A 12,788-nucleotide genomic window follows, 5' to 3' on the forward strand; every position below is an offset into this window, starting at 1 on the left:
ATATAACCTCATTTATTTGAATAACTCAATGACCTTTCCATCAATTATTGAATTAAACCTTTTAATATTCCTCTGCAAAATGGGAAGTGTGCATTTACTCTTTATTTTATGGTTGGATGATGGGGTCATGATGATTTGAACTGCTTTTCTGGGGTGAACCAGACCTTACATTCATGCTTTGGATACATAGTTAAAGGCTGCTTCCTAAATGGGACACCTATAAATAAAATGTCCTTTTTTGTGACTCTGATGGGATTAGGGCAGACTGCCTCCAAATATGCCACTTTGGCATATTGATTATTTAGAATTAAAGTTACTTAAGACATAGCAGGTGCCAGAAGGACTCAGTGCCTCCTTTGTCCGTCTGAAGGCAGGAAATAAAGTCCCGAGGTGAAGGCAGTCAGTCTCCTTGCACCTGGAGGGTGGACGGCATCCTTAATGCCAGAGATAGGGAATTCAGGACTGAGAAAGCTGTATTAACAAACTTTGTTACTTCTGAATTATGACTCCAAGTCTAGAAACCCTTTTTCATTTCTTCACAAATAATTTTTGTCTGTTTAAAAATATAAAGTTTCCTGCTTTGGTCATTTCTTTGAGTCTCATATTCTTATGAGCTCCTGTGCATATGAAATTAAATTTGTTCTTCTCCTGTTCTTCTATCTTATGCCAATTGAATTACTAGGCCAGTCAAAGAACCTAGAAGTGAAGAAGGGAATCATCTTCCATTGTATACCACTGTACATTCTCATGAACAATTCATGATTCCTGTGCGTGGTTCCTATGCACTTTCTTTGTATAAAGCTAAACAAACGTAGTTTGTGTATGTGTGTGTCTGTGTGTGTGTGTGTGTGTGTGTGTGTGTGTGTGTGTGTGTTTGAGGTCTGATTGTAAAACTAGAGATTTTCCAGGGTGAATGAATTCCTAGTAATTTTATAGCATGAAATCTAATGGCTTTCATTTTCAGTGCTGATCAAGTCTTATTTTCTAGTGAGGAAATTGTGGAAAGGCCGATGAATTTGAATCATAATCAACAGCTTGAGTCAGAAAAGCTTTCCAGATGTCAGATATATGGTGGACACAGGTTGGAGGTGATCCCTTTTTCATGTTGTCGTTTCAGAGTTTCTCTTCACAATTTTTCAGTTCCTTGTGTCTTTTTACATAGCCCCACCGGTTTCTCACTTTGTCTCCTGTAACTACAGCATAATCAGCTCATTTCTCTCAGCTTCTAAAACAGCTCCACTTGCCACCAACTCCTGCACCCTTCTTACCTTTGGCTATCTAGTCACGAAGCCAGGCAGTAATGAAAATGGGTTTCATTAAACAGGAATCCTACTTATTTTCTCCAACCACTATGTTAATAATCTCCCTCCTCAATATAAAGGCTTAAACACATACCAATATAACTAGTTTTTTCAGCTATTTTTTCTAAAGAAGATTATTTCCTGGGGATAAAAATATCCCTCTTCAAAATCCAGGACTTTGTTGTTAGAAATGAAGACCTAAAGTATATAGAACTCTTTTTTTTTTTTTTTTCCCTTAGCTCCGGAAGCGAATGAAGCTTGAAACTCCCAACTTCTAGTTATTTGGTTTTGAAAATGAACACAAAATAGATATGAGGAGCTCAAACATTTCCTTACTAAACCATGAATTTTGCAGGCCCTTATGAATAATAAAGGTGAGTATTTGAATACAGACATAGTTTACAGGCATATGAATATAAAGAATAGAATATAATTTTTCCCTTGGATCAACCGAAACATGTACCGGGACATACATAGTATAATACTGAAGGAAGAAACAGAAACTCTGATGGGTGTTGTGTCCTTCTAAAAGAAAGCCAGCCATGCAGGGGAGTGTTACCCTTCTATCTCAGCAGGCTGCTGTCATAGAGTCCATCGTGATTGGGGTTGAAGTTCTTCAGCCTCTGCACCTTCTATCTAATGCCTGTAGTTTCTGTTTGAGTATCTAACTTACTATTTATCTGGAGGCCTGTTTTGAAATCATCTGCCTTAGCAGTTATCTTGACATTCTGCATCACAGCTTCAATCTCCCCCCTTTTTCCCCTCTCCCTTGTCATGAAGTTTGTGATCATCAACAAGAAGTCAATTTTGACTCTTTTCACTCTCTGGGGCTTTTAGAGCTCTTTGCAAATACAAGGAGCGTGACCCTGGAAATTTCTTTTCCCCCAGAAAAGGAAAAAGCTCCACTTGTCAATCAGTCATCTTGAGCATAAGTTCTCATAAAGGAACTCAGAGCAGCCCCTGTCTAAATCTATCAAGGGGGAGGGGAAATGGAGGAGGGGTGGGTCATGTTACCAAATAACTGTGATCAGCTTTAAAGTCTAGCTTCAGGGTTATTATTTACATTGCCTTTCATACTACTCAAACACAGCATAGGCACACAAAAAATGAAAAACACCAAATCCTTTGTTCCTGGACAAGTTTGGGGATCCAGACATTCTGAGTAATGCAATTCCTGGTTAATTGAATATTAGCCTATTTATGGACAAAGCTTATGCTATGGCAAGGGTTTGCTGAAGCACACAGAAGGATGAATGCCTCTTTTCAGATGTGCACGGTTTAAGGATTCATCCCATGCTACCATGTATCTTTCTTCCAGTTCTTATATTTGTTTTATTTTATAGTGAATTGTCCATATGTTTCTTTTACCCAGGAAGTAATAAGCAATTCAAGAGCAGAAGTGTTTTTTCCATCTTTGCAAAACCTGTAAAATATTTCATATTATAAAAGCTCATTAATTATTTGCTGAGTTGAATTGATTGTGCCTCTCTAATATGTTTTTAGATATATTGCTCTACCAATGACAAATGCCTGCTATGTAACGTCAATGCCTTAAGTGCAAAAAAGGAGGCCTGAGAAATATGAAACTAGTGTGTACTTTGATGACTTTTATAAAACTTAAAAGAAAAACTTTCTTTTAAAACTAATACTTTCATAAAATAATACCTGAAATCTTGAGGTATACACGCCCCCCAACACATGCGCAGTTTGAAGTATATTCCACTGGAAATGTGAAAAGATAAAAATGGGTCATAGAACAATGAAGCACCTTGAAAATATTAGATATATGATTTAAAGAGACTGAAAGTGATTTAATAATGAGTATTCAGTTCCTCTTGGGCTTCCCTGATGGTTCAGATGGTAAAGAAACTGCCCACAATGTGGGAGACTTGGGTTTGATCTCGCAGATAGGGAAGATCTTTTGGAGAAGGGAATGTCTATCCACTCTAATATTCTTGCCTGGAGAATTCCACGGACAGAGGAGCCTTGTGGGCTACAGTTCATGGGGCTACAAAGAGTCAGATATGACTGAACGATTAACATTTTTAGCTGCACAGTGTTGTATTTGGTATGACGAGGGTACAAAAATTATGAAACCAAATTTGAGCTCCTACTTTGTTTCACACAATCTTCTAGGTCTATAGAGTTCATCGTGCTGTGTGCTGTGCTAAGTTGCTTTAGTCATATCCGACTCTTTGCGAACCTATTGACTATAGCTTGCCAGGCTCTTCTGTCCATGGGGATTCTCCAGGCAAGAATACTGGAGTGGGTTCTCTTTTCCTCCTCCAGGGAATCTTTCCGACCCAGGGATCCAACCCTCATCTCTTACATCTGCATTGACACTAGCACCACCTGAGAAACCCATTCAGTTCAGTTCAGTTCAGTTCAGTCGCTTAGTCGTGTCCCACGCTTTGCGACCCCATGAACTGCAGTATGCCAGGCCTCCCTGTCCATCACCAACTCCCGAAGTTCACCCAAACTCATGTGTATCGAGTTGGTGATGCCATCCAGCTATCTCATCCTCTGTCGTTCCCTTCTCCTGCCCTCAATTCCTCCCAGCATCAGGGTCTTTTCCAATGAGTCAACTCTTTGCATGAGGTGGCCAAAGTACTGGAGTTTCAGCCTCAGCATCAATCCTTCCAATGAACAGCCAGGACTGATCTCCTTTAGGATGGACTGGTTGGATCTCCTTGCACTCTAAGGGACTCTCAAGAGTCTTCTCCAACACCACAGTTCAAAAGCATCAATTCTTTGGCACTTGGCTTTCTTTATAGTCCAACTCTCACATCCATACAGGACTACTGGAAAAACCATAGCCTTGACTAGACGGACCTTTGTTGGCAAAGTAATGTCTCTGCTTTTGAATATGCTGTCTAGGTTGGTCATAACTTTCCTTCCAAGGAACAAGCGTCTTTTAATTTCATGGCTGCAATCACCATCTGCAGTGATTTTGGAGCCCAGAAAAATAAAGTCAGCCACTGTTTCCACTGTTTCCCCATCTATTTCCCATGAAGTGATGGGACCAGATGCCATGATCTTCGTTTTCTGAATGTTGAGCTTTAAGCCAACTTTTTCACTCTCCTCTTTCACTTTCATCAAGAGTCTTTTTAGTTCCTCTTCACTTTCTGCCATAAGGGTGGTGTCATCTGCATATCTGAGGTTATTGAGATTTCTCCCGGCAATCTTGATTCCAGCTTGTGCTTCATCCTGCCCAGTGTTTCTCATGATGTACTCTGCATATAAGTTAAATAAGCAAGGTGACAATATACAGCCTTGATGCCCTCCTTTTTCTATTTCGAACCAGTCTGTTGTTTCATGTTCAGTTCTAACTTCCTGACTTGCATATAGGTTTCTCAAGAGGCAGATCAGGTGGTCTGGTATTCCCATCTCTTTCAGAATTTCCCACAGTTTATTGTGATCTACACAGTCAAAGGCTTTGACATAGTCAATAAAGCAGAAATAGATGTTTTTCTGGAAGCCCATTGCTGCTGCTGCTGCTAAGTCGCTTTAGTCATGTCCAACTCTGTGCGACCCCATAGACGGCAGCCCACCAGGCTCCCCCATCCCTGGGATTCTCCAGGCAAGAGCACTGGAATGGGTTGCCATTTCCTTCTCCAATGCATGAAAGTGAAAAGTGAAAGTGAAGTCGCTCAGTCTTGTCTGACTCTTTGCCACCCCATGGACTGCAGCCTACCAGGCTCCTCTGTCCATGGGATTTTCCAGGCAAGAATACTGGAGTGGGGTGCCATTGCATTCTCCGATAGGGACCAATAAAATAAGTCCTTGATCCTCATTCTCATAAAAGGAGAAGGTAAAGCCCCACAATTAGCAATTAACATAATGAGTGAAGTACATAGTGGTCAGAAAGGAGGTACATATAATAGACAAAGAAAAATCAGATCAGGGTAAGTGAGATTGACTTGGTAGCAAGTTGAAAAGTATGATCAGAGTAGGCTGCATTGAGAAGGTGGTATCTGAGCTGAGAACTTATGAGAAGTGGGAGAGTTAGGAGCATTCCAGGGAAAGGGAGTGACTCATGCAAAGGGTGAGAGCGAGCCTGGCATGTTGTGGGAAAGGAGGCAGAACAATGGAGGAGGATAGTAGGAGGTGAAGTCAAGAGAGTATCTCAGTATCAAACAGGATCTCTTAGGCTGTTGCGAATGAAAACTCCCGACTAAGACAGGGATCCATGGCACGCTTTTTAGTAGTGAAGTGATGTGATCTGATGGACCTTTTAGAGTGTGCACTTTACCTGCTGAATGGAGGAAAGACCCTAGAGGTACTGCTGCTGCTGCTGCTGCTGCTACTAAAAGCAGGGAAAGGCTTCTTTACAATGTAGGTGTGACAACTAACACCTGATTAGTTGTCTGGCTACCCATTAGACTGCTAGCTCCCTTAGGGAAAACACATCTTGTCCAAGTATCCCTTCCAACACAAACTTTGCTACCAAGTAGATGCTTAGGTGTCTTTTGAATAAATAAGTGTATATAATTTCAGTATATCATAGAAAATCACTAAAATATACCCCCAGAGTTTAGGATATTAAGCTACAGACATGTAGAGGAGGGTGAAATCGTAACTCATAAGGCTTTTAGAGGAGGGAACATTTCCATAAGACTACCGAGGTCTCATGGTCATGGTAAGAGTAGGAGTTAAAAATAATAGCCGCTACCATTTATTGAGAACATACCACATTCCAGGCTGTGGGCTAAATTCTTTACATGTATCATCAATTACAAAGACCAAAGAAGGGAGTTCCCAGTATAGGACATAAGGAAGTGAAGTCCAGAGTTTGGAAAGGAGGCTGACTAGTTATTTCACTTTGTTGAAAACCTGATGCAGAATACGTATGTGGGTGCATGCTAAGTCACTTTGGGAGAAGCTGGTAAGGTAATTTGAGGCTGGATTGTGGAAACCCTTAAATTCATGCATCATGCAAATGTTTTGGATATTTTCCAGGTGTTTCACGTTTATTTGTTTATTCAGCAGGAGAGTGCTAGGTTTAAAGCTGAGCTCGGGGAAGATTAATATAACTCTTAGATTACCTCTGGATCATTTAGCTAGAGAATAAAACTAGATGAGTGGCTGTTTCTAAGGTCAACATTACAGTTTGATCATTTGGAAGCACTGATGTAGAAAACAGAAAATGACACACCCCTAATATTTGTACAAGCCTGTGCTGTTTGTACAAACACAGACCCCTTGCCTGTGTAGCATCCCCCTTGATCATCACAGCAGCCCTGCTAGGTGGCATTGCTATCACATTTTACAAATTGAGATGATTTGTGCAAAAGCGAGCAGTGTGCAGTCTGGCCTGTAGTAGATACTCAAGAAATGATAGCTCAAGTGGAAAAATAAGGAAACACGGGCTTGGAAAGGCTAAGCATTTAGCCCAAGGTCACATAGATGGAGATGAATGACAGAGCTAAAACTTAAAGCCAGTTTCTCCGAGTATGAATCTAATTCTGTTTTACTGCTATCTTAACTACTTCCCTTCCAGTCACCAGAGAGCCTCATAAGTTCTTAGAAAATGACAGGTGAAGGCATTAAGCATACCTGTTAACTAACTTAGTTCAAACTCTCAGTATGGGAAATATTATTTAGTATGTAATATAAATTTTTACTTTATTTTAAGGGTTCTCATATATACATACATAGTCTATTGTATATGTCCTTTTATATGTTATCATATAGTTGTTTGTATGTATGAGTGTGTGTATGTGTGTGTGTTGCATTAGATCGCTAGGGCTGCCATAACAGAATATCACAGGCTGGGTGGCTTAGACAACAGGCATTTATTTTGTCAGCTGTTTTATTTTATACTGAGGCCTCTGGCTTTGGTTTGTAGTTGGCTGCCTTCTCTGGGTCCTCACATGATCTTTCCTCCGTGTGCATGAACCCTTGTGTCTGTTTGTACGTCTAAATTTTCTCTTGTTATAAGGAAACCTATCAGATTAGAATGGGGCTGGCCTAATAGTCTCATTTTAACTTAATCTCCATTGTAAAGTTCCTATTTCCAAATAAAGTCAATTTAACCCGTAACATACACACATATACATATATACAAATATTTATAGATTATTTATTTATTTGTTTATAGGCTTCTTAGAAATAGACACTACATCCAATTGCCTCCTTTGAATTTCCAAAATATATTATTATCTATTAACCACTTTCTGAGAAAAACTAAGGCCCTGGCCCAATGACATAGGCATAGGTGCGATGGACATGGCATGGGGTTTAAATCCCTGTAACACTGGTTTTAATGCTGACTCCATCATCATTTCCCACCTGTGTGGTCATAGGCTTGTTACTTAACTTCAGTTTTTTCATCTGTAAGTTGCAGATAAAATGGTCTTCCTGGCAGGTTTGAGTTAAGTTTAAAAATAATCCACGTGAACCTGTCTAGGATAGGGCCTATCCTTTTGTAGAAGCTCAGAAATGTTAGCTCCCCTTTCCATCACTGCCCTAGGCGAGCTCTCAGGGCCATGCTCCCTCAAATAGAGGCAGACATCCACACAGATGATTCCAATCGGACTTGATATGTGCCAGGAGGGCTGGCTGTATATAACAAAAGACTGTGTTTGCTTCAGTGTTTTTTTTTTTTTTCTTTTTCACTTGTATTAGCCTAATCAGGATGTTTCTATAATAAATACACTAGGCACCTATTCTCCATTCTATAGAAATATAATTAGCTAAGCAGGGAGCAAGACCATCCCCAAAAAAAGAAATGCAAAAAAGAAAAATGGCTGTCTGAGGACGCCTTACAAATACCTGTGAAAAAAAGAGAAGTGAAAAGCACAGGAGAAAAGGAAAGATCTACCCATTTGAATGCAGAGTTCCAAAGAATAGCAAGGAGAGATAAGAAAGCCTTCCTCAGTGATCAATGCAAAGAAATAGGGGAAAACAACAGAATGGGAAAGACTAGAGATCTCTTCAAGAAACTTAGAGATACCAAGGGAACATTTCATGCAAAGATGGGCTCAATAAAGGACAGAATTGGTAGGGACTTAACAGAAGCAGAAGATAATAAGAAGAGGTGGCAAGAATACACAGAAGAACTGTACAAAAAAGATCTTCACGACCCAGGTAATCACGAAGGTGTGATCACTCACACTCACCTAGAGCCAGACATCCTGGAATGTGAAATCAGGTGGGCCTTATGAAGCATCACTATGAACAAAGCTGGTGGAGGTGATAGAATTCCAGTTAAGCTATTTCAAATCCTGAAAGATGAAGCTGTGAAAGTGCTGCACTCAGTATGCCAGCAAATTTGGAAAACTCAGCAGTGGCCACAGGACTGGAAAAGGTCAGTTTTCATTCCAATCCCAAAGAAAGGCAATGCCAAAGAATGCTCAAACTACGGCACAATGGCACTCATCTCACACGCTAGTAAAGTAATGCTCAAAATTCTCCAAGCCAGGCTTCAGCAATACATGAACCGTGAACTTCCTGATGTTCAAGCTGGCTTTAGAAAAAGCAGAGGAACCAGAGATCAAATTGCCAACATCTGCTGGATTGTGGAAAAAGCAAGAGAGTTCCTGAAAAACATCTATTTCTGCTTTATTGACTATGCCAAAGCCTTTGACTGTATGGATCACAATAAACTGTGGAAAATTCTGAAAGAGATGGGAATACCAGACCACCTGATCTGCCTCCTGAGAAACCTGTATGCAGATCAGGAAGCAACAGTTTGAACCAGACATGGAACAAGGGACTGATTCCAAATTGGGATAGGAGTATATCAAGGCTGTATATTGTCACCCTGCTTATTTAACTTATATGCAGAGTACATCATGAGAAACACTGGGCTGGATGAAGCACAAGCTGGAATCAAGATTGCTGGGGGAAATATCAATAACATCAGATATGCAGATGACACCACTCTTATGGCAGAAAGTGAAGAACTAAAGAGCCTCTTGATGAAATTGAAAGAGGAGAGTGAAAAAGTTGGCTTAAAACTCAACATTCAGAAAACTAAGATCATGGCATCTGGTCCCATCACTTCATGGGAAATAGATGGGGAAACAGTGGAAACAGTGTCAGACTTTATTTTTCTGGGCTCCAAAATCATTGTGGATGGTGATTGCAGCCATGAAATTAAAAGACGCTTGTTCCTTGGAAGGAAAGTTATGACCAACCTAGACAGCGTATTAAAAAGCAGAGATGTTACTTTGCCCACAAAGGTCCATCTAATGAAAACTGTGGAATATTGTTTTTCCAGTAGTCCTGTATGGATGTGAGAGTTGGACAACAAAGAAAGCCGAGTGCCGAAGAATTGATGCTTTTGAACTGTGCTGTTGGGGAAGACTCTTGAGAGTCCCTTGGACTGGAAGGAGATCCAACCAGTGCATCCTAAAGATCAGTCCTGGGTGTTCATTGTAGGGACTGATGTTAAAGCTGAAACTCCAATACTTTGGCCACCTGATGCGAAGAGCTGACTCATTGAAAAGACCCTGATGCTGGGAAAGATTGAGGGCGGGAGGAGAAGGGGACAACAGAGGATGAGATGGTTGGATGGCATCACGGACACAATGGACATGGGTTTGGGTGAACTCCGGGAGCTACTGATGGACAGGGAGGCCTGGCGTGCTGCGGTTCATGGGGTTGCAAAGAGTCGGACACGACTGAGCGACTGAACTGAACTGAACTGAAAGCTAAAAAAATTAAAATTACAAAAACGTATGCTATGTCCAAACCATCAGCTTAAAAGAAATGGAGTGACTATAAACCTAGATATTTTATCCTATTGCAATAGGCAACCTCAATGTCCCTCAGTGAGCCCCACCCCCTCTATTCACATGTATGCATGTGTGCTAAGTCGCTTCTGTTGTGTCCAACTCTTTGGGACCCTATGGACTGTAGCCCACCAGGTTCCTCTGTCCATGGAATTCTCTAGGCAAGAATACTGGAGTGGGTTGCCATGCTCTCCTCCATGTGATCTTCCTGACTCAGGTCTGGAACCTACGTTTCCTACAGCTCCTGCAATGCAGGTGGGTTCTTTACTGATGAGCCACCTGGGAAGCCCCCTGGCATTCACACTCTTGTTTAATTCCAGCCTCTTTTGAATGTGGATTGGATTTAATGATTCCCTTCTAATGAATCTAATGTAGTAACAGTGATAGTATGACACTTCTGAGACTGAGTTGCAAAAAGACTGTGACTTGTCTTAATTCCTCTGTAAACCTATTTCTCTCCATCCATTTCTCTCCATCCCATTACCCTCTCTCTTTCTGTTTCTTTGTCTCTTTTTCTCATCACCAGATACCACATTGGGGGGTTACCCAGGCAGCCCATGGACAGGCTCATACACTGAAAAACAGCATGACATGAAGCAGATCCTGTAAATCTTGTCAAGGAAACAGTCTTGGGAGCAGATTCTTCAGTGCCAGTTTAATTTCAACATGACTGAAGCTCCAGAACAGCTTGAATATATCTTGAACTAGAGGTGCTCTTTTAAGATACATCCAGCTTCCTGACCCATGGAAACCTTGAGATAATAAACATTCATTCTTTCAATCTGCTAAATTTGCAGGGTAATTTGACACACAGCAATAAATAAGTTTGTTGTGATCCACACAGTCAAAGGCTTTAGTATAGTCAGTGAAGCAGAAGTAGATATTTTTCTGAAATTTTCTTACTTTCTCCATGATCCAGAGAATGTTGGCAATTTGATTTCTGGTTCTTCTGACTCTTCAAAGCCCACCTTGTACATTTGGAAGTTCTCAGTTCATGTACTACTAAAGCCTAGCTTGATGGATTTTGAGCATAACCTTGCTATGAAGTGAGCATGTGAAATGAGCACAATTGTATAGTAGTTTGAACATTCTCGGCACTGCCCTTCTTTGGGATTAGAACAAAACCTGACTTTTTCAATCCTGTGCCTCTGCTGAGTTTTCCAAATTTGCTTGCATATTGAGTGCAATCCTAAAAGATGATACTTTAACAGCATCATCTTTTAGGATTTGAAATAGCTCAGCTGAAATGCCATCAACTCCACTAGCTTTCTTTGTAGTAATGCTTCCAAAGACAGCCCACTTGACTTCACTCCAGGATGTATGGCTCTAGATGAGTGACCACACCATCATGGTTATCTGGATCATTAAGACCTTTTTTGTATAATTCTGTATACTCTTTCCACATTTTCTTGATCTCTTCTGTTTCTGTTAGGTCCTTTCTGTTTCTGTCCTTTATCATGCCCATCCTTGCATGAAATGTTCCCTTGATATCTCCGATTTTCTTAAAGAGATCTTTAATCTTTCCCATTCTATTGTTTCTTTCTATTTCTTTGCATTGTTCATTTAAAAGTCCTGTACAGATGTGAGAAATGAACCATAAAGAAGGCTGAGCACCAAAGAATTGATACTTTGAATTGTGCTGAAGAAGACTCTTTAGAGTCTCTTGGACTGTAAGGAGATCAAAGCAGTCAGTCCTAAAAGACATCAACCCTGAATATTCATTGGAAGGACTGATGTTGACGCTGAAGCTCTAATACTCTGGCCACCTGATGTGAAGAGCCAACTCATTGAAAAAGACCACAATGCTGGGAAAGATTGAAGGCAAAAAGAGAAGGGGGTGGCAGAGGAAGAGATAGTTAGATAGCATCATTGACTCAATGGACTTGAATTTGAGCAAACTATGGGAGATGGTGGAGGACAGAGGAGTCTGGCATGCTGTAGTCCATGGGGTCACAAACTGTAGGACACGACTTAGTGACTAACAACAACAAATAAATAAGAACTTTGCCCAACTTGAGACATGTGTCTGTCTAAGAACAGAAATATTTGCATTTCATTCAACTTAAATATTTTAACAATCTAGTGGGAAACTGCATTTTATTTTTCATGAAGGTCTTTGCACTTGTGTGTCACATCTATACCATTAAAAAAAAAAAACAGAAGAGACATTCTAATCAGAGGATGACTAGATACTGTTTCTTTTTCTTAGTAGAATCATTGGGTGAAATACTGTTAGACTTAATAAAATAAAAAACAAGCAAAAATATTTTATTTTTGCCTACTGGTGAAAGAGTCAAGTATGGCATAGTATTACTGAAAATCACTTTGAATACCACAATAATAAATCACAACACGACTTAGGATCAAGGCTCATAAATGAGATCTATGCACAGAACTTTAGCTGTCTAAAAGGTTGTTGGAAGAAAGCATAATAATGGAATCTTAGGAAAGGAAGAGCTGTACAACTGAACAGAAATATATTTAATTTTTCCTCGTAGAGAAAAATGCAAATAGATACATCTACTTTTGAAAAGATAGGATTCAAAATATATAATAGCAATGATAAGTTATATTTATAGAGCACTTCCCTGTTCGTTCCTTATATCTTTCATATCTGTAATATCCTGGTTCACAGTTCAGTTGTGAAACAGGTCAGCCTAAATGATTTTTTCTTCATTTTACAGATGAGAACAGAGATTTTGCTCTATCACCTTGGGGATGCAGATTGACTAAAACATCTTTCATTACA

The sequence above is a fragment of the Bos indicus x Bos taurus genome, chromosome 3, assembly GCF_003369695.1.
Source record: "Bos indicus x Bos taurus breed Angus x Brahman F1 hybrid chromosome 3, Bos_hybrid_MaternalHap_v2.0, whole genome shotgun sequence".
NCBI lineage: Eukaryota > Metazoa > Chordata > Mammalia > Artiodactyla > Bovidae > Bos > Bos indicus x Bos taurus.